We start from the raw sequence: 21,986 nt of genomic DNA on the forward strand, positions 1-21,986 counted from the left end.
TTTGTTTTCTTCACAGTGGGCTCCTTTCATGCTGTTGTCTATGAATAAAATGTTTTCACGTGACATTTTGTACTTTTCCATCTGTATTTAGCTTATTCAAATAGCCACTTCCTTTGCCCCAAGAAGCTGCTGTCCCACGTGGTTATCTATACAAAAAGAGGCAGCTCCTGAGCTCACAGGAGGGCTGGAGGTTGGACCCTCTTAACAATGAGGTGACAAACAGAAGTGCTGGACCTCTGGGTGCCCAACTTAGTCAGTTTCTTTCCCAAAGAGCTCCTTTACTTCCCAAAACAAAAGAAACCCTGTTGCTGTTTGCTTTTTACTCTTTTGGGGGGCCCACCACCCAGCTACCAAATAAATCACATGCAGAGGCTTATTAATTATGAATGCCCAGCCTTAGCTTGGCTTGTTTCTTACCAGCTGTCCTTAAATTATCCTGTCTATCTTTTGCCTCTGGGCTTTTCCCATTCTCTATTTTTGTATGCCTTTCTTACTCCTTTGCTAGTTGTGTAGCTGGATGGCTGACCGCTGATGTCCTCCTCTTTCTCTTGCTCCTTCCTCTTCCCAGATTTCTCCTTCTATTCATCCTCTCTGCCTGCCAGCCCCACCTATCCTTTCTCCTGCCTCACTATTGGCCGCTCAGCTCTTTATTAGACCATCAGGTGTTTTAGGCACAGTAACACAGCTTCACAGAGTTAAACAAATGCAATATAAACAAAAGTAACACACCTTAAAATAATACTCCCTAACAAAACCCCACCTCCACCTCCACACCACTCCCTCCCCAGTGAACAAATGTCTGTGTACCCTGCAAAGAAGGGACAAGGTCCCAGCACTGGAGAGAAGTAGCAGAGCAGAAAGGGCATGTGTTTAAGGCTAGCCTGGGCTAAGTAATATAATCTTGTGAAAGAGAAGGAGGACAAAGGGAAGGAAAGGAGGGGGGGGAGGGAGGGAGGGAAGGAAAGGAGGGGGGAGGGAGGAGAGTGGTTTCACATTCACTTTTTAGAAAAACACAAACTTTGGCCGATTTGAAAATACAAGCCACCAGTAAACTGTACCCACTTCTTGGATTTCTGTTGAGAAAGGTGAGTCAAGTCATCACATACAAAAGCAGTGAGGGTCAGTCTGAACAGAGCTGAGTTAGTGGTGATCATCTTGAAACTGGGATAGGCATGTGGCACTCAAGCCAGGTCAGGTTTCTCCAGTCATGACCTTTGGCCCTAGCATGACTGCATGGTATATGCCGGTTGGTCTGAAAGCTGAATTAACCCTGTGCCAACTGAGCTTTTGAAATGTTTCCCAGCAATTTATAATACTGTGTTGAAAGGCAAAGCCAGGCCCAAGGGCCTTTTCAGCTTGGCTTGCCTAATTCCTGCTCTTAGCATAGCAAGGTGGAAAACACATCAAAGTGGATTTTCAACAAGCTCACCCGCCATTTCATCTGTGCTGCCTCAGACAGGGAACAAAGGAAGGCTTACATAAACATGCTAACAGACTGTTACATAAAGTAAAATAAACATACATCCTTTCCTCTTTTGACATTTAATGTATCCCTAAACTTGAAGGCTACGTATGGATTCTGACTTCTCAGACTGATCAGCATTCCACAGTAGAAGGTATGGACAGGCAGAGCTGACCCCGGCTCTGGGCTCCACTGGCCCCTCTTCTACTCCAACAGTGTCCTTGGTGGCAGAGTTCTTGAGAATGCTGTAGTTCCCATCATATGTCCTCAAAACGGTCACCTCCTGTGTGTGGTGAGACGTGTGTGGGGTACAACACCTCCCGAGAAAGGCACACAGGGGCACTGTATATTAGGGATGTTCAGGTAAGGCATTCAGGAGTTCCAACCTCTGGTCTAAAAGGGACCTGTCCCATGACAGAAGTAGGAGCCAGGGCATTAAAAGTTGGGGGTGGAGTGTTAAAGCAGGGCCTACTTTGCCTGAGTCTGTGCTCACATGGATGTAGCACAAATCTTAAAAGGTCTTATTAATAAAAACAAACCCGGGAGCCAGGTATTGGGGTGAACACTGAAAGATCAGAGAAACAGAACAAGCTAGCCAACCTCACCTCACCAATTCCTCAGCTGATCTTGTTTCCTCAGACTGGAAGCCTCTGAGTCCTCATCCGAATGGATCTCAGCTGAACTGCTGCTAAAAGCCTAAAAGCTTAACCAGGCTCTAGTTCCTGGTTTTCACGCCTTATATACCTTTCTGCTTACTGCCATCACTTCCTGGGATTAAAGGTATGAGTCACCATGCCTGTCTGTTCCCAGTGTGGCCTTGAACTCACAGAGATCTGAATGGATCTCTGCCTCCCAAGTGATAGGATTAAAAGTTTGTGTGCCACCATTTTCTGGCCTCTATGTCTGTCTAGTCCTAGAGGATCTGACACCCTCTTTTGGCCTCTGGGGCGGCACCAGGCATGCACATAATGCACAGACATACACACAGGCAGATCACCCATACACATAAATATATTAAAAAAAAATAATAATTCTTCAGGAAGCTTCTTCAAGATTCCTGAAGCATTCCTTTCTTCACTAAATATTCTCTTTCCCCACTGCACTTGAGGCCCCACAAGCACACACAGGCTTCGCTCTATAAGGGAGCTCTGCTTACCCACCCTGGCCCCATCACATAGTTCTAGGCAGCCCCCTGCTATACGTGAAGACCTCTAGTCTGACGTCCAACACTGCTCTCTAGGTGTGTCTACATCTGCTCATCTGACCTGCTCCATGAAGAACCCTTTGCTTCCTAACAGCTTTGGACAGACATTGTTCATAAATGATATGGAGGGAAGAAGAGAGGAGGGGGAACGGAGAGAGGGAGGAGGGGGGCGGGAGGAAGGGGAGGAAGGAAGACAGATCAACACTGACTTATTATGGAGACTGCTGGTAATCGTAGGAAGTTCATTTTAATGAATCGGAAGATAAAGTGCATATAAACCACACTCACTTTTAAGTCTAATTCTTTTGCCTTGCTGGGAAGACAAGATTATACTGTTATTTATCTGACATGGTAAATAGAGAAAGGGGTTTCTTTAGGTCACGTGGCCCAAGCAGTGATGAGCTGAGAGGAGGCAAGAGAGGGTCCAGACCCTCTTATCTCTACAGGCCCTTGGTTTAGAAGTGACAGATAGACTTCTGCCTTCACAGGATGATCTGAGGCTTACCGAGAGGTCCCAAATACTCCCGGGACAGAATCTTCCCCAATCCATCTGTCGTACTGTAACTCTGCCCTGCTGCATACATTGAAATTCCCGACTTATTACCTCGTTTTGGAAGTAAGTGAATAAACAAAACATACCACTTGGTTTTACTGCCTCCACTGAGGTCTCTGTTATAATGCATACTTATTGTCTGAAATTTGGGAGCGTTTAAAAAGAGAATTCTTTGAGCATCTCCCATGATATGATATATGTATAAGGCCAAGGAAGAAATACCTAGTGGAAGCCTGCCTTGGTCCGTGTACTGTTAGGAAGACAGCGATAAGCCAGACGCAATCACAAGTATGATGAAAGCAGCATCAACTGGAGGCTTGGAGGGGATCTGACATGGGAGGTAGCCTGGCAATCCAGAGACTTGGAGCAAGCAGAAACTAGCTAAGTCAGCATTATCTGGTGAAGGGTCAGGGGAGTAGTGTGCTCTGGGTAGCGGGGAAAGAGTTTTCTCAGGTTCTACCAGGGGAGCATGATGGGAATGGAGGGCTCAGGGACAGAGAAAGGCTTCAGCAGGAAGGCACCTCATCCCAGAGGGTTGACAAGGACAAGCCAGACTTTACTCCAAGCACAGTAGAAACCAACGAAGAGTTTTCAACATGGAGTCTGAATGCAGATTGTTATTTTGCAAACTCACTCTGGATTCGGTGTGGTCAGTGGGCTGTGCACTACACGAGGGAGGAAGCCACGCCTGTGGTCCCATTGACAGATTCTGAGGGCCTGCACCAGTCACTTTAAAACGTTTTATTTAGAGGAGAAAATGAACAGCTTGAGGTCTGAAAAGGAGAAGAGGGGCTGGTGTGTAGCTCAGGTGACTGGGTGCTTGCCTAGTATGACTAAGACCTTGAGTTTGATCCTCTGCCCTGCCTAAACCCACAGGGCGTACACACCTGTAACCCCAGCACCTGGAAGGAAGGAGGAGGAGCTAAAGTTCAAGGTCGTCCTTGGCTACATAGCAGATTCAAGGCCAGCCTGGGCTACATAACACCCTGCACTTCCCCAATCCCCTGGGGAAAAAAAAAAAAAAGAGGAAGAAAGGTCTTATGAGCCCTTGACAGGAAGACCAAATGGAGAGCCGGGCCAAGGAGACTCTGAGGACGGAGGTGTGTTGCTGTGGGATGTTCTGTATGGCAAATGTGTTGCTTTGATTGGTTGGTAAATAAAACACTGATTGGCCATTGGCTAGGCAGGAAGTATAGGCGGGACAAGGAGGAGAATAAAGCTGGGAAGTGGAAGACTGAGTCAGAGAGACACTGCCAGCCGCCATGATGAGGAACAGCATGTGAAGATGCCGGTAAGCCACGAGCCACGTGGCAAGGTATAGATTAATGGAAATGGATTAATTTAAGCTGTAAGAACAGTTAGCAAGAAGCCTGCCACGGCCATACAGTTTGTAACCAATATAAGTCTCTGTGTTTACTTGGTCGGGTCTGAGCGGCTGTGGGACTGGCAGGTGAGAGAGATTTGTCCTGACTGTGGGCCAGGCAGGGAAACTCTAGCTACAGTGTGTGGAGGTGACTGAGTAGGAGGGATGCATGGAGGTAACAGATGGTTGCACCATTTCCCTTGGGTCAGCCTAATCCTCACCTTCAACAAAGATCAAAATTACTGTCAAGCCTAATCCTCACCTTCAACAAAGACAAAATTACTGTCTAATCCTCACCTTCAACAAAGACAAAATTACTGTCAAGAACATCAATGGAGTTCACCTCTCACAGGCAGACTCCGTAAGGCCCTTACCCAAACATCAAGACACAGCCCTCTGGAGACATCTCTGCACCCCATAAGCTGCTCAACCTGTGTCTGCCAAGAAGGCATCCATCAGAGAGGTGAAAGAATATTTAATTAAGAGGACCCAGGTTCCATTTCCAGCACCTACATGGTAGCCTATATTACCCGTTAATCTAGTCCCAGGAGACGTGAGGCTCTCCACAGTTATCGGGCATGCACATGGTACACAGATATACATGCAGAAAACACATTAAAATACATTAAATAAGCCGGGCGGTGGTGGCGCATGCCTTTAATCCCAGCACTCAGGAGGCAGAGGCAGGCAGATCTCTGTGAGTTCGAGGCCAGCCTGGTCTCCAAAGCAAGTCCCAGGAAAGGCGCAAAGCTACACAGAGAAACCCTGTCTCGAAAAACCAAAATAAATAAATAAATAAATAAATAAATAAATAAATACATTTTTTAAAAGAAAGGAAGAAATATGTCTTCTCGAGATTGTAGAACAGAAAACCAGGCCCCCCAAACACCCCTGCCTTCCGAATCTCAGACTGACCTGTAAGTGGCCCTGGATCCTAAAAACCTGTAGTTGGGAACCTGTGCACTGCACTACTTCACCCTGTGCACTGCACTACTTCACCCCAGACACTGCACTACTTTATCCTGTGCACTGCACTACTTCACCCCAGGCACTGCACTACTTCACCCCAGGCACTGCACTACTTCACCCCAGGCACTGCACTACTTCACCCCAGGCACTTCACTACTTCACCCCAGGCACTGCACTACTTCACCCTGTGCACTGCACTACTTCACCCCAGACACTGCACTACTTTACCCTGTGCACTGCACTACTTCACCCCAGACACTGCACTACTTCACCCTGTGCACTGCACTACTTCACCCCAGGCACTGCACTACTTCACCCCAGGCACTGCATTACTTCACCCTGTGCACTGCAGTACTTCACCCCTCACACTGCACTGCTTCACCCCTCACACTGCACTGCTTCACCCCTCACACTGCACTGCTTCACCCCTCACACTGCACTGCTTCACCCCTCACACTGCACTACTTCACCCCTCACACTGTCACCCTGTGCACTGCACTACTTCACCCTGTGCACTGCACTACTTCACCCTGTGCACTGCACTACTTCACCCTGTGCACTGCACTACTTCACCCTGTGCACTGCACTACTTCACCCTGTACACTGCACTACTTCACCCTGTGTACTGCACTGCTTCACCCCTCACACTGCACTACTTCACCCTGTGCACTGCACTGCTTCACCCCTCACACTGCACTACTTCACCCCTCACACTGCACTACTTCACCCCTCACACTGCACTACTTCACCTGGCAGCCAGTTCTCGGCGCCTTTACTCCCTGAAGGCCCTTCCCAGTCTAAGGGGACTCAGGAGAGCCCCCTCTTCTGCACATTCACCACTTTGTCATTCCCTCGACTCCACAGTGCTGGCTCAGGAGAGGGTGCAGGGCATTGAGTGGACATCTGAGTTCCAGAGCACAGAAAGCCGGATCTCTCCCAGAGGGCAGACGCTCCAGGGCACAAGGCAGACTCCTATTACGTGTGTTCAGAAACCAGCTGGCACCAAGGAATAAGGAAATGATAGCAATGATGTTTTCAGTGGACTTTGGCATCTGGGAACACTGTTTTGTGTGATCGTTTCCACAAAGCCGTGTTTGTAGTGCACAGTTGAGATAATGAGGATTAAGAGGTTTAAACCTGTCTGTGGTGGCGCACGCCTTTAATACCAACACTTGGGAGGCAGAGGCAGGTGGATCTCTGTGAGTTTGAGGCCAGCCTGGTCTACAAAGCGAGTTCCAGGACAGCCAGACTGTTACGCAGAGAAACCCTGTCTTGAAAACAGCAACAACAATAACAAAAAATAAATAAAATAAAATAAAAAATAAAAAACAAAAACTGAAGCAATTACTATTATTGTTCTATTATTTAAAAAACTTGTTAGTAATATATTGGTGTAAAAACCTGATAGACCCAAAGAGTGACAGAGGAACAAAGAACTGACCCTGCCTATCCATACTCCCAGATTGAAAAGGCCCTGCGAATTTTTCTAAGGCCCTCCCTATTCCTTTCTGTGTTTCTCTATCCCAATCTGGGTCCGCCAAAAACTCTATGGTTAATACTGGTCAGCTGAATGTTGACTCTGCCCTCTGATTCAAGGTTTAACTTTATTGACAGTCTCGGGAGTGTCAGAGTGAGATCAAAATATCCCATAACAAAAAAAACTAGGTGTGCTCAAAATCATCCAAGCCTGGAACTTAATTAAAAAGAAGTGTTGGGCCAGGGAGATGACTCAGAGGATAAAGGCACTTACTGCCAAGCCTGATGGCCTAAGTTTGATCCTGGAACCCACTTAGTGGAAGGAGAGAATGGCAAGCTGTCCTTTGGCGTCAACATGAGTGCCATGGCATACACACATCCACACACAATGAATAAGTTAAAAAAAAAAAAAGACAGCTCTTCATTTCCATATTCTTACCCATCTCTTCTACCCAGGAATGGCTTTCTAAATGCCACACACTCGTTGTTTTAAATTTCCACAGATCATTCCAGACAGCAGAGGGCCCTTCAGTGAGTCCCTGAAATACATGCAGTCAACAGATACTCAAAGAACTTATGGGTTAGTGACGATGATGGGAAATGAAATTCAAAGGATTTTGGAAGCCCGAGGCATTTTCTAGAATAGAGAGGTGATTGCATCTCTGTAGGGAAGCGCCATCTTTGGTCTGTATTATCAAAACCAAGAGTCTGTCCAAATACAGCAGCTATACAACCTCAGATGCCTGGACCTTGGGGGAAGTGTAGCTAGAGTTTTCCTGCCTGGCCCACAGTCAGGACAAATCGCTCTCACCTGCCAGTTCCACAGCCGTTCAGACCCGACCAAGTAAACACAGAGACTTATATTAGTTACAAACTGTATGGCCATGGCAGGCTTCTTGCTAACTGTTCTTACAGCTTAAATTAATCCATTTCCATTAATCTATACCTTGCCACATGGCTTGTGGCTTACCAGCATCTTCACATGCTGTTTGTCATCGTGGAGGCTGGCAGTGTCTCTCTGACTCAGCCTTCCACTTCCCAGCTTTATTCTCCTCCTTGTCCCGCCTACACTTCCTGCCTGGCCACTGGCCCATCAGTGATTTATTTATTGACCAATCAGAGCAACACATTTGACATACAGACCATCCCACAGCAGGGAAGCGCTTTGCAGGCCCCTCCTCCATGGTTTGTGTCTGAGGTGTTTCCTCAGATGGAGGTACTCTAAGCACACTCGCCACCCCTGAGAGTCAAGGGCACCCGGTACAGCATCAGCATCTTCAGTGTTCCCATGATGGTTCTGTTGGCATTATTTAAAGGAATATGTGTTAATTCATATGAAATAGCTCCCTAAGTGGAATTCTGGCATTTTCTGTTTGCTCAGATCATTTGACTCTCAGTGAAAGGTTGGTTTGTTATCTAAGTTGTCTGAGGTGTGACATGTATACTGCCAGTCTTAATGCACATCCAATAGATTCATGTCTCTGTGCTTTCTAAACTTCAGTACTGTGTTCATCTATTGGATTATATGTTACATGCCACAAAATCAAGTTATCTCATGCATAATAAATATCAATCTCCATTTCATTCTGTCATTCAACCAGCACGTGTTGGAAAACTTCTACAAGCTGAGGCCCACTTTATGTATTGAGAATGTAACAGTGAACAGAACAGACCCGACTGTCCCCACTCCCCTTCCTTGGCTCTGACATTTTAGTTGAATTTCACCAAAAATCTCAAATAAGCAATTTCAAGAATGGAGTCCACTTTTTGGCGGGGAGGGCAAGGCAGGTTGGAGAGTCACAGTATGCACAGCCGTGGCCCCAGCATGGGGACAGACCTCATGGATGCACAGTCAGCAGATACTGGTGTCCTCTGTCTATGCCCTCCTTCCTCCCTTTTATTTAATTTTCCTCTGCTGTTATGCAGCAGCACCGTATTTCACAATCTCAAAATGTCCTTCTGGACCAAAGGATCGGATTCACTCTGTGGCATACAACAGGCACTTGTGTAACCGAGGTAAACTCACCTACAGTGAGCACACAGACCATAAGTACTTTTCTTTGGTTTTTCGAGACAGGGTTTCTCTGTGTAGTTTCGGTGCCTGTCCTGGATCTTACTCTGTAGACCAGGCTGGCCTCGAACTCACAGAGATCCACCTGGCTCTGCCTCTCGAGGGCTGGGATTAAAGGTTGCGCCACCACCACCACCACACCCAGCAATTAATTTTTTTTAAGTAAGGAAATGTGTAGGCACCACCCATAATGCCAGTACCTTCTGCAGCTCAGTGCAGGACTGAATTACATATTGTGTTCAGAGCGATGATCCCGACACTCTGCAGGATGCTGAATCGGTAAGAGGAGATTTAATTATGTTCATTAGGCTACTTATTACAGCTAGGCAATGGACTGGGGCGATTTAGAGAGATTCCAGACAAAAAGTGTCTTCTCATTAACCCATAGTTAATCAGAAACCTAATTAACCAAGGTGCCCTGCTCCAGGATTTCACTCCTTCCAGACTTACTTATTCTTCTTTACAACCGTGACCGAATCACTGGTCCAGATCCTACCGTCTCACATTTACCACGAAAATCAATGGATTCTTTCATCCTCCAGCAGGACAAAATGCCTCCAGAGACAAATGGGAACCTCCAAGAGACAATTGTTCTGCCGAGTAACAGACAGGGATGAAATAGAGAAGCCTCAGTTTTTCCTCAAACATTCTCTTGAATATATGTAGAGTTGGAAAGCCCAGAAAAATGAGACATAAAGTTGGCACAGTAGCATTTGCCTCTAATAATAGCACTCAGGAGTCTGAGGCAGGGGGGTGGCAGGTTTGAGGAAAGGCTGGTCTACATAGGAAAATCCTGTCACAAAACAAACAGGAGCAAAATAGAGCAACACTAAGGTACGGTTTTCTTTCACAGATGCCCTTCGGCCCGTTGATTTCACAAATTAGTGGACAAGTCATTTCGCCACAATGCACCCTTTCACAGAAGTTCCATTCTGTGAAAACACTAGACCTGTCATCCTCCCTTCATGCTGCCTTAGGTTAGACCTTCCCCCATCTTCCTGTCTCACCCACATCTTTTTCTTGCTGAAGTGCCTCTGTGCTTTGGAGACACTAGTTCTCACTTCTCCTTCTCCCCTGATTTCTCTTTATTTTTCACTCTCCTAAAATACTTTCGCTCCAGGCGTGATGGTACCCGCCTTTAATTTCAGTACTAGGGAGGCAGAGGCAGGCAGATCTCTGTGAGTCTGAGGCCAGCCTGAGTTCCAGGCCAGCCACAGTTATAAGATGAGACACGCCCCACGCCCCCCCCCCCCCCCCCCCCCCCCCCCGTCTCAAAAACCCAGAAAAGGGAAACAACAACAACAAACTCCCCCAAACAACAAACCAAACAAACCAAAGACCTTTTCCTTGGGGCTGGAAAGGAGGCTCAGCAGTTACAAGTATGTATAGCTCATGCAGAGGACGTGACTTTGGTTCTGAGTACCCATATCAAGGGGTTCACAACTGCCGTAACTCCAGCTCCGGTGGGTATCCAATGCCTCTAGTCTCCACGGGCACCTACACTCAGGTGCACACATACACGCACGCACATGAATATGTAATTTAAAATAAAATAAGGAAGGAAAAAGTCCAAATAAATCTCGAGAGAAACAAGGGGTTCAGATGTAGTTCAGTAACACGTTCACACACACATGCACATGTTAGAAATCAGTATCATTCCTGGTGAGAATGCAAACTAGTAGAGACATTACAGAAGCCAACAGAAACACTGAGAGATCCTGCAATACTATGACTGGGTTTCTAGCTAAAGTAGATGAAATGAGACTATCAGAATCACCTGTACTTCTGTGTTTACTGCACCCCTACTCAGAGAGGTAAGATACAGAGTCAACACAGAGGGATATCGGAGGACCACCGGCTAAGGAATCCATGGTGTGCTATTCAGTCATAAATGCCATTCAGCCATAAAAGAAAGAAAGTCTTGTCATTTTTCACAGCATAGGTGGACTTGGGGATCTTTACGTTAAGTAAAAGAAGGCAGACACAAAAAGACAAACACTGTGATTTCACTTGTATGTGGAATATAAAAAAAGAGTTGAACCTATTTCGGAAGTTGAGAATAGTCGTGGCTAGAGGCTGTGAAGAGCCAGAGGAAGGAGGGAGAGGGGGAGACTGGTCAGTGGGTTTAATGTGGCAGTCAGATAGCAATAAGTTTTGATGTTCTGTGGCTCACTAGGATGAAGAAAACCTAAGAGTATACATCTCATAATCAGCAGGAAGGAGGACTTTCAATGTAGTCAACATAAAGAAATAGTGACCGTTGAATGCACTGGCACAGTGGCTTAGCAGGGAAAGGTACTTGCCACCCAATCTGGTGACCCGAGCTGAGCCCTAGGACCTACATGGTAGAAAGCGCAAACTGACCACTGAAAACAGTCCCCTGCCACGTGTGTCTGGTGGCACACACCCACACAAGCATACATAAATACATGTAACTTAAAATTTAAAAAATAGTTGAAGGCGATGGATCTGCTAATTATCCTGATATAATCAGTACACCATGTGTACATAAGCCATAACATCACATCGTACTCCATAAATGTGTATAATCACTATGTCAGTAAAAGTAAATTGTGCTTAATAAGAAAAGAGAAAGCAATCTAGTAGGTAGGTGGACTTATGTATACATTAGTAATATTATTTCTAGCCCTATTAATTTAGTTATTTTGTTCACTGTAAGAGTTATGTCTACAGAAATGTCAGAACTTTTGAACGCATGTGTCTGTGTGAGATGGGGAGGCAGAGCGAGGCAGACAGAGCCGGGGTGACTGCGTCAGAAATCACGGCAAACGATGCAGTTAGAAGAAACAGTGACACAGCCCTGTTCCACCAACACCACCCATGTGTCATCAGGCCAAAATGTCACCAGACAGGAACTAACGCCTGACTTACGTGCAGCACAAACATTAACTGTCCCCAAGGCTTGCCTGACAGCCGGAGAACATGTCAATGTGTTCTTGTTGTTGTTTATCATTTATTTTATCTGTGTTTTACCTACGTGAATGGATGTGAACCACATGCTTGCCTGGGCAGACTCCGTAGGATTGGAGTTTCAGACCGTTGTGAGCTGCCAGGTGATTCGGGAGCAGCAAATGCTATTAACCGCTGAGCCATCTCTCCAGCTTGCAGTAATTGTTCTTAGAATCACACAGGAGGTTGGGGAAGCCCATACTTTACCGGGGAAGGTTACAGACATTAGTTTTGTCAAGTTTCTCCTCTTCCTTTCATCTGACGTTTTCTAGTTTCGAACCGTGGTGGTTTGGGTTTCTGAAATGGCACAGCGGGTGCACCCACGGGGTGGGGTGGGGTGGAGTGGGGGGCAGGGATCATTACCCGGAAGGCCGACAAGGTCAGCACGTAAGCACGCAGGGGCGTGCTGCCCCCTGTAGGACACTGGTCACCTGCAGCCCCTGGCTCTCTCAGAGCGCAGTCCTGCGATGATGCGCGTAGCGCTGTAGTATTTTTTTCTTTCTACTGTGCGACACTGCCAAATGTCGCTGTCCTGCCCGCGAGGGGCAGTGAAAACTTCATGACTGAGGAATCAGGCATAAAAGGAGATGCCAGGGAGGTAGGAAAAGGGGGGAGGTCCGGGAAGAAAGCTAGGGAGTTTTCTGCCCACGGGACTTCCCTAGGCTTCCCCACCTGACCCTTTCAATGAGGAAAGTTCCTCCAGCTCTTGGGATGCATCCAATAGTTTCCAAACCTGGCTCCCCACACAATTACAGACACTAGATTGCATCCTAACGAACTCTGGTTCCTCAATTTGGGGAGACACCTGGTCACCTCTGTGGTGATATTGTGTTCCCCAATATATTGTGCACCCTAATAAACTTATCTGGGGTCAAAGAACAGAACAGTCACTAGACAGACATAGAGGCCAGAAAATGGTGGCACACATACCTTTAATCCTAGCATTCAGGAGGCAGAGATCCATCCAGATCTCTGTGAGTTCAAAGCCACACTGGAAACCACCAGGTATGGTGACACACGCCTTTAATCTCAGGAACTGGTGGCAGGAAGCAGAAAGGTATATAAGGCATGAAGATCAGGAACTAAGGTTTGTTAAGCTTTTAGGCTTTTAGTAGCAGTTCAGGTGAGATCCATTTGGATGAGGACACAGATGTGGTGGTACTGTGTTCCCCAAAATATTGTGTACCTTAATAAACTTATCTGGGGTCAGAGAACAGAAAAGCCACTAGATACTTAAGATAGGCAGTGGTAGCACACGCCTTTAATCCTAGCATTCCAGAGGCAGAAATCCATGTGTTCAAGGATACAGGCAAGCATGGTGACTCACGCCTTTAATCTCAGAAAGCAAACCTTTAATCCCAGGGATTGGTGGTAGAAAGCAGAAAGGCATATAAGGCATGAGGACCAGAAACTAGAAGCATTTGGCTGGTTAAGAGTTCAGGCTTCTAGCCGGGCGGTGGTGGCGCACGCCTTTAATCCCAGCACTCGGGAGGCAGAGGCCGGTGGATCTCTGTGAGTTCGAGGCCAGCCTGGGCTACCAAGTGAGTTCCAGGAAAGGCGCAAAGCTACACAGAGAAACCCTGTCTCGAAAAACCAAAAAAAAAAAAAAAAAAAAAAAAAAAAAAAAAAAAAAGAGTTCAGGCTTCTAGCAACACAGTTCTGGATGAGACCCATTCTGGATGAGGACTCAGAGGCCTCCAGTCTGAGGAAACAAGACCAGCTGAGGATCCGGCAAGGTGAGGTAGCTGTGGCTTATTCTGTCTCTCTGACCATCCAGAATTTCACCCCAATAACTGGCCCCGGGTTTGATTTTATTAATAAGACTCTTTAAGATTCATGCTACACACAGAGGCTTCCAGTCTGAGGAAACAAGATCAGCTGAGGAATTGGTGAGGTGAGGTTGGCTAGCTTGTTGTTTCTCTGATCTTCCAGCGTTCACCCCAATACCTGGCTCCCGGGTTTGTTTTTATTAAAAAGACCTTTTAAGATTCGTGTTACACACCGCTCCCTAAAATCTCTCCAGATGATCTTGATGTGTGGTTTATAAAGAAATGCGAGAGCAGAGGCCATTTTAAGGGGCTTGGTCCTTGTGGGACTCTGTGAACACGGCTTCCTTTTCTCAGTTGAGTAACAACCAACAGAATTGCCCACGTGCAGACGCGTTCTCCAGAAGACAGGCGCACAGCTATGGAGGACGCCCACCGTATCCCCTAGGGATCTGCTTGCTGAGCACAGTCTGTTCAGTTTCCTGCAGCCCATTTAGTTAGTGCAGTGGCCCTGTGACCCACCACGCCACTGATTCCAGGAACCAGCCCTCACTGCCCCCCTCTGTGCTTCCTAGGGAGGGAAATAGGACAGGGCCTGGCTGTCCTCAGCATCATTCAGACCTGGGTTTGAGTCCTGACTTCACAATTGGCTATCTGTGGGGTGATTTTAAATGTCTACTAACATTTCCTAATCCTGCCTGCAGGAGGAGACAGTCACCTGCCTCAGTAAGCCTGAAATGTGATCCCGGGTGTCCTGAGCACCCTGGCTGCCTGTGGGGTCCAGTGTTAGCTCTTCCCAGCAGTGGGGACAGCCGTGCTGCTCTTGTGACGCCGGATCTCTGCAGTATCCCCACCATGTGACCAGAACCCACTGTGCACGTGGTTTTCATGCCCTGCATGGAGGGCAGCTGCTTAGTCTCAGCGCCGACATCCTGTGAAGAAAAGAAAGCAAAGACGTGTCCATCCTCCTGAGAACCAAGGCAGGTAGGCACTATCAATTTGTCCATCCATCTTTCTCTCTCCAGAATGATATCTTTGTAGCTTACTCCCACAGAGGCTTTCAAATATTGGTGCTCAGCAGAACATGCATCAAAGTGCTGTTTCCTCAATGAGACTGCAAGTTTCTCCTGGTGTGGAGCCAGGCATCCACAATTTAACAATCACTCAGATCACAGTTGGAGAAACGCCACTTTAAGATTTTCCTAGTCCTTAGCGGGGCAGTGGTGGCGCAGGCCTTTAATCCCAGCATTCAGCAGGCAGAGGCAGGTAGACCTCTGAGTTTGAGGCCAGCCTGCTCTACATAGTGAGTTCTAGGACAGCCAAGGCTACACAGAGAAACCTTGTTTCCAACCCCTCCCCTACCCCCACCCACCGAAACATTTTCCTAGTCCCAGGGTATGCCCATCAGTTTTCAGGGACCAAGCAACAATGCGCATGCGTGAAGGAGCAGGAACGAGAAAGGGGACGAATTCACGTGCTAAAGCTCTTCACAGTTTCCTCTCCCACTTGAGACCAAAGTCTTTTTTTTTTTAAATATTTATTTATTATGTATACAGTGTTCTGTCTGCAAGTATGCCTGCAAACCAGAAGTGGGTAATAGATCTCATTAAGAAAGGTTGTGAGCCAGCATGTGGTTGCTGGGAATCGAACTCAGGACCTCTAGAAGAACAGCCAGTGCTCTTAACCACTAAGCCATCTCTCCAGCCCGAGACCAAATTCTTTTCTTTTCTTTTCTTTTTTTTTGGTTTTTCGAGACAGGGTTTCTCTGTGTAGCTTTGCGCCTTTCCTGGAACTCACTTGGTAGCCCAGGCTGGCCTCAAACTCACCCAAGACCAAATTCTTGATGCACTTTAAAACAAGTTCTTGGATAAGTGAAAACTGCATGTAAGTCCCTAAAGGGAAAAGACCAGCTCCGTGACTCACAGGGTGGAAGCAAAGGAGCCTGAGACCCCTGCAGAGATTGCCTGGGGACCTGCTCGGTCCCAGCTTCATAGGGTTGGGGGTGGTGCTAACAGTCCCTTTCTGTGGCTCCGAACTAAACCCAACAACTCACTGAGGAGAAGGTGTGTGTATCAGGGCGTAGGTGTGGAGGACAACTTGCAGGAGTCAATTCTCTTCTCCCACATGTGGGCCAGGACTTGATGGCCAATGCTTTTACTCTCTGAGTTATCTTGCTATGCAACTCGACCACTTCTTTTGAAGCAAGGTTTCACTCTGGTCTCAAATTGGGAGAAACCTTCCTGCTGCACCCTTCCAAGTACTAAGATTGTAGGCACGAAACAAAATCTAGCCCAAGCTGGGCTAGAACCAATGGTTGTTCTGCCTTCGCTTTGAAAGCTCCGAGACTACGCATGTGCATCACCACGCCTGGCTAGAACAATCTGGTATAAAATATGAGGAAAAGATTTGAGTTGGCAACTTACCAAATAGATTGTACTAACAGTAAGTGAAACACACAAGACGTTCAACATCATGAGTGGGTAGTTGAAACTCAAACACAATGAAGATCAGAACATCCGACAACCCCCAAACCCATGATATGTGTGGGCAAGGATGTGAAGCCACCAGAACTTCCACCCACTGCTGATAAAGAGGTGAAGGGTTGGGCAGGGTATGTAGCTCAGTTGGTATGTGTTTGCCTGATTGATGTGTGCAAGGCCTACCTAGCACCATCGGGGTGCACATCAGTAATCCTAGTGCTTGAGAGTTGGGGGTGCACATCAGTAATCCTAGCGCTTGAGAGGTGGAGGCAGAAGGATCAGAAGTGAGTTTATAGCCAGCCTGGGCTACATGGAACCACGACTTTAAAAAAGACTCTTGTTCCACCACTTTGGAAAAGTCCAGCAGTTTCTTAAAATGCAAGAGTATGTCTCATACATGGCTATTTCTACATCACTTAACCCAAAGCAAATGGGAGTGTGTTACCACTGAAAGACACCAAATACTTGCAGCAGCTCGATTTTTTCATAATGAACAAATGAACAAGAGAACCGGAAATAGTTCAGTGACCGTCCACAGATGACTGAAAAATTGTCTAATACTCAGTGGAAAAGTTACCCACAATGAGAAGAAGAAATGAATTCGTGGTTACTGCAACAGCACCAAAGGGTCTCAGGGGTTGAGACTTTTTGAGACACAGAGAAAAAAATCTAAGCAAAAACCTGCCACAAACTGGGTGATTCCATTTATATAAGATTATAAAAATTAGAGACTTGAGAGATGGCTCAGCAGTTAAGAGCACTGGCTGCCCTTCCAGAGGACCTGGGTTCAATTCCCAGCATCCACACATGGCAGCGCACAACTGTCTATAACTCCAGTTCCAGGGAACCTGACACCCTCACACAAATGTACATAAAGGCAAAACACCAATCAATGCTCATGAAATGAAAATAAATAATTTAAAAGATTATAAAAATTAAACATTAGGGGTTGGGGAGATGGCTCAGAGGTTAAGAACAGGACTGTTCTAGAAGTCCTGAGTTCAATTCCCAGTAACCACATGGTGGCTCACAACCATGTGTAATGAGATCTGGTGCCCTCTTCTGACATCCAGGCATATGTGTAGACAGAACACTGCATACATAATAAATAAATCTTAAAAAAAATTAAACATTAGTATGTAGCAACACAAAGTACATCAAGTATGCTAACATATGCATGAAATCCCAGCACTCTCAAGGGCAGGGCATGCAGACTGCATTAGGGTCAAAGTTAGCGTGGGCTATATAGTGAGTTGAGAGCCAATCTGGGCTACAGAGTGAGACTGCCATCTTAGAAAGAAAAAAAGAAAGAAAGAAAGAAAGAAAGAAAGAAAGAAAGAAAGAAAGAAAGAAAGAAAGAAAGAAAGAAAGAAAGAAAGAAAGAAAGAAAGAAAGAAAGAAAGAAAGAAAGAAGAAAGAAAGAAAGAAAGAAAAGAAGAAAGGAAAGAAAAGAAGGAAGAAACAAAAGAGAAGAAGAAAGAAAAGGAAAAAAGAAAGAAAATAGGCATAGAAAGGAAAAGAAATCTGGAGGAGAGGGTGACGTGGGCACCACGGTCTGCTAGAATCTCAGAACCGCTCTCAGAAGAGGTGATCAAGGCCTGAACATCTCTAACCTTAACAGCAAGTGCAGTAGGTACCTTGACAAAGCGGGGGTGGGGCGGGGGAGCCCCAAGTCGGATCTGTCCTGGAAGGGGGGGGTGGAGGAGCCCCGATCCGTCATGGAAGGGTTGGTTCACTTTGGGGAGGTGTCCACGTCAGTGAGAGGAAGACCAACAGCAGAACCGGAGCTTCAGTTGAAGACAGAGGCTGAGAAAAGCTTCATTGTACTTCAGTAACGAGCACGTTCAAGAGCGGAAGCGGGGGCGGGGATCCGGACGGACGGTGCTTGACCCAGCGCCAGCAGAGGAAAGGCCTGGAAGCCCTCTCTTCTTGGCACTGCGGTGGAGCCGAGCGGCAGCGAGGTGTCATTTTGAGAGGATCCTCGCTGTACTGATAGCCGACAGCCAGCGACTCTATGAACTGTATTCTGGGGACATTCAGAGCAACAGTCGCAAGACAATACCTTGTTACGCTGGAAGCCGGCCAACAGAATCCCTTTAGACCACAGGGAAGGGACTTTGAGTCAGAGCTGCATGATATAACTCCAGCTAAATGACCAGTCCATAGATTGTGGACTTCCAGGCTATGTTCCCACATGGCTTCCCTCTAGACGCTGCTTCTGTATCTCTGGGGGCAAAATTAACCACTATATTGTTGTAGGTACTGGGAATCAAACCCAAGGCCTTGGGCACGGTAGGTAAATGTTCCACCAATAAGCTGCGCCAACAATAAACACCAATAAGTGTTTCACCAATAAGTGTTCCACCAATAAACACCAATAAGTGTTCCACCAATAAACATCCCCAGCTGGCGCTACATTCCCAATGGAGCTCACTCCCAGCGATGAGTGTCTGACACTAGTGTTTGACCTACCCCCTGCTAGTTCCTGATAGTGGGACCTACCCTCACCCATGTAACAAACAGGTCAGCAGGATTCCAGCCCCAAGTACAGTGCAAGTCTTGTATCTACAAAGTGTTGGTTATATCTTCAGTGCTTTTATCCTTCTGCTTCTAAAATTAGGAAGTTCCCCTTCAAGAAGAAGACCAGAAAGATTAATATTCCACTCTGGGAGCAGTGTAGAGACCATAGGAGCCCATTAACTAAATGTTGACTTCTAAATGATTATTCAACTCTCCCACTACCTAGCCCCAATGGACTATTGTAAAGACTTCAAATGGAAGGACACAGTTAGTTGGGGCCGGTGAGACCGCTCAGCAGGTTAAAACTCTTGCTGTGCAAGCCTGAGTTCGACCCCTGGATCTCACAATGGAAGGAGAGAGCCAACAAGTTATCTTCTGACCTCTACAAGTACACCGTGGCACACAGCTGCCTGCACGCACACACACCACACACATGCACATGATACAAGGTTGTTTTAAAGAATATAGCCAGTTTTCAGTTTCCCAGAAAATTGGGAATCGATCTACCTCAAGACCCAGCCATACCACTCTTGGGCATATTGTTGGTTAAACGGCGCGCTGCTCGTGGCTGGCCACTGAGGCAGCCATGCCAGCAGAGGAGAGTGGTGATCGGGAGAATCACAAGCCATGGTTACCTTCTAGAGCTTTATTGGGAGGGGGAGAGAGGGAGAGGGAGGGAGGGAGGGAGGGAGGGAGGGAGAGAGAGAGAGAGAGAGAGAGAGAGAGAGAGAGAGAGAGAGAGAGAGAAGACAGACAGAAGGAGAGAGCAGAAAGAGAAAAGGGCACACAGAAGGCCCACCTGCTTTTTAGGCTGGGACGCTGTTGCAGGCTGGTGACATAATTAAGGACAGAATCCTTGCACATATACCCAAGGAATGCTCAATCATACCACAAAGAAATATGCTCAACTATGTTCATAGCAGCATTATTTGTAATAGCCAGAACCTGGAAACAACCTAGATGCCCGTCAACCAAAGAATGGATTAAGAAAATGTGGTACATACACACAATGGAGTACTACTCAGCAGAGAAAAACAATGACAGCATGAAATTTGCAGGCAAATGGATGGAACTAGAAAATATCATCCTGAGTGAGGTAACCCAAACCCAGAAGGACAAACATGGTATGTACTCACTCATAAGTAGATTCTAGGTATAAAGCAAAGAACAATCAGACTGCAACCCACAGAACCAGGGAGGCTATATGGCAGGGGGGACCCTAGGATGACTGTGGCTTAGAATAAGTTTTGGTTTTACTCAAAAATAAATAAATAAATAAACAAAAAACCAAAAAAAAGGGAAAAAAAGAATATAGCCAGTTTTAAAAATCCAATCAGTGAAATAACCCTAGAAGTCTCACAGCAGTTACATAAGAACCATAAAAACCAAAGCAGGAGGACCCCACCTCAGCATAAAAAGTACTAATTCTACATTGATGACTTCCTGTGGAAGTGAACTAGATGAAATCCCAGACAAGGAATGTATAAGAATGATCATAAGGATATATTGTTTTTTCTTTTGAGACAGGGTTTCTCTGTGTGGCTCTGGTTGCCTGGAACTCGCTCTGTAGACTGTTCTGCCCAGATTAGGACCCCCAAAGAGACCACTGGAGACCGAAGATGTCCAGAATGCAATAGCAAGGTTTATTTGACTCAGCGCAAGTACGTGCTTAGTTCAAGCTAGCAGGGAACCCTCCTCCACCACGCCCGATGCCGAGAGGCAGGGAGGAGAGTTCCTCTTTCTTGGGGAAGTTAGTTTTTATAGGCAAAAACCACAAAATTCCTTACAGGGGAGGGGATTAGTATGGGTACATCCTTGATTGGTCCAGTTTTTCCCAGGCCTGGACTTTGTCTTATTTCAGCTTATCTCTTTGCCCTGTCAGGAGTTTTACAACCCATCTCCGGGTTATGTTATTTCCGGAGAGGGGCATCTCGTGGTTAGTTGGTCATCACCAGACATCTGACTTTGTTCTTTTGAAAACTCCTGACTTCACCCTCTCCAGGAAGGGGGAACTGGCTCAGTTCTGTTTATCTTTAAGATATCTCTTCCCTCAGCTCTTTTGGGTTTCTGGGGGAACTGTGTCTGGGCCTTTGGTGGGGGTCTTTCAAGAGTAGGCTGGCCTCAAACTCAGAGATCTGGCTGCCTCTGCCTCCCGAGTGCTGGGAGGCATGCACCACCACACCTGGCTCATACCAGTATTTAAGAAGTATACAAATAGACCCTAAATGAATTAAAACAGAATATAGATAAAGGGCTGAATGAAATAAGTAAATAAACCCAGGGTTTAAAATAGGAATCAATAAAGATAAAAAATATTGAAGAATTGTAAAAGTTTAGAGATAAAAGATTCAGTAATCCAAAAACAAACAGCCAGGAGTGTACACACCTTTAATTAATCCCAGCACTCTCAGGAGGCAGAGGTAGGCGAATCTCTGAGAGTGAGAGGCCAGCTAAACCCGTCTCAAAATAAAACAACAAACAAACAAAACCTCAATAGAAAGCCTCACCAATAGAACGGACCGAGTGGAAGAAAGACTCTCAGGCATGGAATTCAGACAGGACAAACACAAAATCATAATAAAATGTGAAAAAATAAGCCAACTGTTTAAGATGCCATTGAAACAATCCAATTTCTGAATCACAGGGATAATAAAACAAGGAGATGCTGAGGCTGAGGGTGTGAGCAGCAGGGACTGTGGTCCACCGGTACAGCAGCGAGAGGCAGTGCAGGTTCTTCCGGCATGCATGCCTTAAACCTGGCTGTCCGTCACGGCAGGGAGGTCCAAGGGCTGGCGGGGCACATCCTCCATCTGTTCTCATTCTCCTGACTCTGTGGCATGGTAAGCCTTGTTGCTCTGCATGACTGCGATGCTGTTAAGTCAAAACAGAGTATCCAAAGAGGGGTAATAGGCTGGAGAGATGGCTCAGCAGTTAAAAGTGTTTATTGTTCTTTGCTGAGGACCTGAGTTCAATTCCCAGCCTGATTTCTGGAAGTTCACAGCCACCTGTAACCTGACGTCTCTGGCCCTGTGAGCATTGCATGCTCATGCACAGGCACATACATTTTTCTTTCTTTCTCTCTTTCTCTTTCTTTCTTTCTTTCTTTCTTTCTTTCTTTCTTTCTTTCTTTCTTTCTCTCTTCCTTTTTTTTT

This window comes from Peromyscus californicus, unplaced genomic scaffold, assembly GCF_007827085.1.
Source record: "Peromyscus californicus insignis strain IS unplaced genomic scaffold, ASM782708v3 Scaffold_4__1_contigs__length_199733344, whole genome shotgun sequence".
NCBI lineage: Eukaryota > Metazoa > Chordata > Mammalia > Rodentia > Cricetidae > Peromyscus > Peromyscus californicus.